Consider the following 6,389-nt stretch of genomic DNA (forward strand, 5'->3'; position numbering starts at 1 on the left):
GTGTATGTATGAATGTGAGTTAGGGACCTTAGATTGTACGCCCCTTGAGGGTTAGGGACTGATGTGAATGTACAATATATATGTAAAGCGCTGCGTAAATTGATGGCGCTATATAAGTACCCAAAATAAAGCTGAACTGCTTTAGACCATCACAATGTACAGTCTGAGTCCTGGGAGGCTTTAGCATGAACCTTTATACAGTGGTTTTAGGAAAATGCATATTTTTTTCCCTTTTTTACAGTCATGTATACCTTCTGTTTTGACAGAATTTACCTAACAAATTGCATTTTGAGCTAAATCACACACTTGGGTCTACCTCTGCTAAAATGATTGACCCAACCTTACAAACATAAACTAAAACTCAATTTTTTTTTTACAAAAAATAAATGTATTTGGCAGATGCTGCAGGTAAAATAAAGTGAAGGAAAAAAAACATTACAGCCATTTGGTGGAATGAGCGGGATTTCTGTTTAGTTTAGTTGGTGGCACCAATGCTGGAGATCCAGCCATTGTAGTTGCAGACCTCGTGTTAAGTGATCAATTATATGTTTGTAAGATTGCATATCAATGATTAACCATCTTGTAAAATTGGATACTAATGCAGCTGATTTTTTTTTACATAACACATTATAACACAACTAAAAATATTTAATTTTTAATAATATTTTATTCACAAAACAGCTGATCTATAGCTATGGTTAGTGATAGATAGCATGAAAAGACTAGTATTTAGTTGGCGGCCTGAATGGATCCAGCTGTTGTCGTTGCAGACCTTAGACACCAGGGTAGTTCCTCAGGGCACAGCCGTATCCCCAGGAGACAACACCCTGGAGCTGTCCATTGCAGACCACGGGGCCACCGGAGTCACCCTGAGAAAAACAGAAATTAGAAAGTCAAAACATTATTAAAGGAATTGGGAAACACAATTGAGAAAAAAAGGGGTTTTATTCCAAAGTCCATTCTTTTCGACAATGTATTGCATATATTATCCATTAAATGTTGAACACCAGACATCTAGACTAGTCCAACTTTCCTGAAAAGCAAACCACTTACAAACTTCTTAGGGTACAACAAGTGTCTATCATTCCTTAGTAGCATCTGCTAAATGAACATGAAAAATATGAGATGTAACTAGAGTGATTGCTAATCTAAATACCCAATGCGATATGGAAAGGAGATTCTCTATCTCCCATCTTTCATACCCCAAATCCTATAAATCCTGCACTTATGGTCACTTAATCCCAAATGCACAGATCAAGTTTGATAGCACCTACCTTTTGGAGTACTATTATATGAATGGACTTGTGAGCCACTGGAGTACACAATCAGTGTATTAGGTCGCTGGAATCCTTGCTCACCCTCATAGGATGTGTGCTATATGTAAAATCAATTTTATAATTACCGCGCTCTAAGACTACCGTGCCAATAAAATATGCATAAAAAAGTGTAACTAATTGATAATATATACTGTGAGAATATCAACTTATAAACTGCATCACCAAAATAAATCAAATTATATTCACACGATGTATCATCAAAAATAAAAAAACATATATAAATAAAAAATATTTAAATGAATCCAATTGTGATAATTGTGACGTCACCACGCATCTGACCATCATTACGGCGAGTACTGACAGAGTGTGATAACACTCCCACGAGGCTGATCCTCACCGCAATCTGCGGTTTAATTGCATTACAGGTGTGTTTACTATTTGAATAAGGTGAGTGCATTATGGGAGCATATTAAAGATTGTTTTTACATACCTTGGATAAGGCACCATATTCTCATTCCTTTTTTCCTATGGGTCATATGAGGATACATTGAGCATTGGAGTGAGGAGAGGCTCTAGGAGGGAGAAATCCTTATACCTACACAGGCTCAGAAGAGAAGCCGCATGATCCCAGCTACACAACCATAAGCAGCTTGAAAGGAGAGTATATTACTATCATTTTTTTTTCTCCTCTGCTGAACTTTATTTTTTTGCACTTTTTTTTTTTTTTCTTCTACTGAACTTTATATTATTTTTTTTTTTTGCACAATTTGCACACTGGACTTTATGAATTTATTTATTTTTAATTAATTATCACAATTGGATTCATTTAAATATTTTTTATTTATATATGTTTTTTTATTTTTGATGATACATCGTGTGAATATAATTTGATTTACTTTGGTGATGCAGTTTATAAGTTGATATTCTCACAGTATATATTATCAATTAGTTACACTTTTTTATGCATAATTTATTGGCACGGTAGTATTAGAGCGCGGTAATTATTAATTGATTTTACCTTTTGGAGTACATTAACAATTCTGCTTGTTGTGGTTTTTTTTATTTTTCTACCCTGACTGGTATTGTTATTAGGCTATAGGTTACAACAGTTAATCATTTATCTTGCCTCCTCCCCCTCCCTCCCCCATCCTCTCCCCCCTCCCATGGTTCCTGCTGTACTGTTCAAATATATTTCCGTAATGTCTATTTTTACAACTGTTCGCCTTTGTACAACTGTGAACCTATTGTTATCCATGTTCCTTGCTTGCCTTGTAACTTCTAAAATTTATTGAGTTGAATATAAAAATATGAGATGAGTTACCTGGCAAGAATCCTGTCCACCTTCCATGTATCCAACGCAGATCATGTTGCCAGTGATCTCACCAGGGTAAGCACTGTTACACTGGGCAGTGGTCAGAACGGGAGCATTCAGACACTGCAGGAGGTCAGGGTAGTTCGCTAAAGGAGAAAAAAGTGACAAAATAAATATAATCAAAATAAATGGAAAAAGGAAAATGTTGCTTATACTAAAAAGTAAAGCAAAGATAGATGAAGCCTCTAAGCAGCTGCTAATCAACAGGTTTAGGCAAAAGTCTTAAATAACTGTGAGCCAGCTGACCTTGGTGTGATCATACCTAGCAAGCCCACAAATCCTCCTAAGGGTTTGTTCACACTTGACTAAATTTCTAACTCTTCAAAAACGCCCCCATAGCCTTAGACAGGCATTAATGAGCTTTAGTATGGGTGGTCTACAAGTATTTTCCAAGCATTAAAACCGCACTACAAACGCTTATAATAAACTCTAATGTTGTTAACGCCTCACAAATGCCCCAAAAAAGCCTGCCAGGAGGAGCTTCACCATAGACTTAAATGGGAGGCACTAAAAGGCTTCAACTCCTCCTGACTCGACATGAGGCTTCAATTTTGTACTAACGCTTCATGTTTTGCTATTGTGTACAGCACTGTGTGCTGTCCATAGTATCATTTCCATAGGCATTTGAGGAGCGTTAAAAACGCCCCTTAAACGTCTGCTTTCAAAGCTAGTGTGAACTAAGCATGAAGGTTTTTTTTTTTTTCACAAATTGTTTACTATGTTTAACCAGTTTCTTGGATAAATATAGATTATGGAATTGTTAAAACCACTGGCTTTTTTTTTTTCATTTTTTGCCATCTGTGTCTAATTGGGGAGATATTTTCTTGCTTCTTGTCCTGTAGAAACAGGAAATTAGAGGATGTCTCTTCAAAGTGAGAGAAAATCCCTACTCAGACCATTGGATGATTTACCCAATATTCCTTCTCTGGTGACAACTCATAATTCTGCATGTAAATTCACTTTCAGGGTAGTGATATTGTAGTGATCAACAGGGCAAAAAAAAAAAAAGAAAATTCCAAGTGGGAACACAGACAGCAATCCTTCCCCATTTCATCTGGAAAAACATATTCTGGTTTTAGATACACTTTAACTACACAAGTGGCTTAGGAGATTAATGGTCAATTATATAATTGTCTGGACTTACATCCGCTGCTGAGAGTGTTGCCCCATCCGGAGATCAGACAGCTGGTGGTGGCAGCAGGACAGCCAGTGGGCAGAGCCACGGAGAGGTGAGCTTGACCAACATGATGTCGTTGTCCAGGGTTCTAGAGTTGTAGCTGGCATGTCTGATGATCCTAGCAGCATCGATGAACTGCTCGGCTCCCTCAGAGGCAGCGATGTTGTGCTCTCCCGGTCTGACCTGCATGCTCCTGGATCTTTTATGTCTAACTGCCATTTATTGTATGTCTCGAAGCAGGTGGACAGCAAAAATGCATGGCGGGGGGCTCCAGGAAAATGTTTGCCAAGGTGTAATCAATATTAAAGACGATCCTGGTTCTATCCATCACACACTTTTAAAGGCTCTTCTGTCTTCAAGACCCACAAAAAGCTATAGGTCAACCTTGTGTGGACCACATTTCCTTCCAGACCATGTTTGGAAAGGCAGCCGTCAGCACTAGGAAACTGGCACCCTTTAAAATTAGGGTGTTTTTATCTTGCCAGTATTGTGCTTGTTGCTTTTAATCAAAGTTTAAATAAAATCATGTGAAGGCCATCGCTATCCAGATTTTACTTTAATAACACTAAATCGTTAAAGATTTCCAGATCTAACAACGCTCCATGTTTGGTTGGGGCAGCTAGAAAATGTCCTATAAAATGATTCTGTGATCAGTTTACAGCTTTTTTCTTTTTTAGCTGTGCCGGCAGTAGAGGAGATGCTCAGTATTTAGTGATGGAGAATTACAAATCTTTTTGCAGTATTTTTCTTTTACTTTTAAAGTGAGCTTGCCAGGACAAAAATATGGATGCTGCCCAAGTTGTCCAGCACAAATGACAGTGAGAGAGGTCGGGAAGACTGTCAGGGTTCCTTGCACAGTTGCAGGAGCAGTTGTTTCATTTCCTGCAAGAGGATTTATACCTTGAGAATAGGGATGACCATGACAGGCACCATGGATTGGGCCACATTTTGACCCATGAATGTCCATTCCCATTCATGAGAAGTCAATCTATCGCTCGACTTTTCATGAATGGGCTTGTTGGTGCATATTCACTCAATCAGCGAATGCAGCCAATAAACTGCAGTGTTGATCAGTATATTCTGATGGCGGGGAAGGATTTGTCCATCCACCTCAAATATGTGGATGAGAAAATCAGTTCAGTCTTTTTTCGTTCAGCCAACTGGCTGAATATTAAAATTGAGCCATGTGTGGCCAGCTTAATAGATTGTCCCAGTGTGTCACTTTTGTAGGACACCTTGGTCTGCATGTTAATAAAAAATCAAAATACAAATGATATGCATACTGTTACTAATTGAGAAGAGTTATCAAAATTAAATATTTTTTTTTATAGTAGTCCTATAATAATTCATTAATAAGTAAATCAAGAAAAGAGACCGTCTAGTCAGCCCCTCCATAATCCAACCAACCAGCCAGCCAACCAGCCAAACAACCAACCGACTAACCAGCCAGCTAACCAATCTACAAACCAACCATCCAGCCAAAAAATCATGTAAAGTAAATCAAGACAGTAGACCAACTAGTCAGCCTCTCCATAATCCAACCAACAAGTCAGCCAGCCAATCAATCAAACAACCAACCAACCAATTAATATATTAACCAACCAACCAGGCAGCCAGCCAAATCATGACTCCAAACCAGGGGTGGACTGACCATTTGGGCACTCGGGCACTGCGCGAGGGCCCGGGATCAGTAGAGGGCCCCTGGTACCTTTCTCAGGCTTTTTTGTGTGTGGTTTGAGTGTGGGCGAGGCCACAGGGACCCCATGATCCCCTATTGCCCGGGGGCCCCATGAGTTGTCAGTCCGCCCCTGCTCCAAACTAATCTAGAATAAAACAAGTGTGATCAAAATTCTACTTACGACATGCAGCAGTGAGCAGCGGAGAGCACCCACAAGGAGTTGAGGAGGGATCCACCACAGAAGTGATATCCAGCATTCAGAGATACCTGGTAGGGGATGGAGTTCTTGGTGCAGGTGTAACCTCCAACGATCTTGTCATCATCCAAGGCAGCTGGGAATAAAATACACTCGTGTCATTCAGAAACTCGGAGTAAAACCACGAAGGCCATTAAAATTACAAAATAGAAAGTACTTTGTGCATTTGTTAACATCTATATTGTTGTACAAAAGGATTTTTCCTTTCAAGCACAAGTATAGAGGACCTACCAGCTGCTCCGAGGAGCACACAAATCAGAAGGAGTTTCATGATGGTAAGGTGACCAGTGAGTGACCCGTTGGACTTACTGTAAGAAGGGTATTTATATGTTTAGCTGCACACCACCTATCTGGGTCAGTACATGTATACTTCTGTTAATGTATACACAATATTTACACTATATGGTCAGAGTGGGCGTATTTATCAGCAATCTTGAGATACCATTTTGGTCATGGAAAGAAAATTTTATCAAAGCTCCATGCAAATGTTATTTTAATCATTCTACACAGCCATAGGAAACCTGTAATAATTAAACTTACATTTGGTCTTCAAAAGACAAAATACATTTAAGTGTGGCGGTAGAAAATTTTGAGGAAAAAATATTCTATGCCATTATAATTCTTTTCCA

The 6,389-nt window shown here is 38.8% G+C and overlaps 1 pseudogene; it reads right to left on the bottom strand.

Moving 5' to 3' along the window:
- Positions 1 to 475: 475 nt before the first annotated feature.
- Positions 476 to 6,040, bottom strand: LOC149444968 (trypsin-like; annotated as a pseudogene).
- Between the last annotated feature and the right edge of the window lie 349 nt (positions 6,041 to 6,389).

Source organism: Staurois parvus, unplaced genomic scaffold (genome assembly GCF_062004578.1).
Source record: "Staurois parvus isolate SC_StPar_1 unplaced genomic scaffold, SC_StPar_1.0 ptg000758l, whole genome shotgun sequence".
NCBI lineage: Eukaryota > Metazoa > Chordata > Amphibia > Anura > Ranidae > Staurois > Staurois parvus.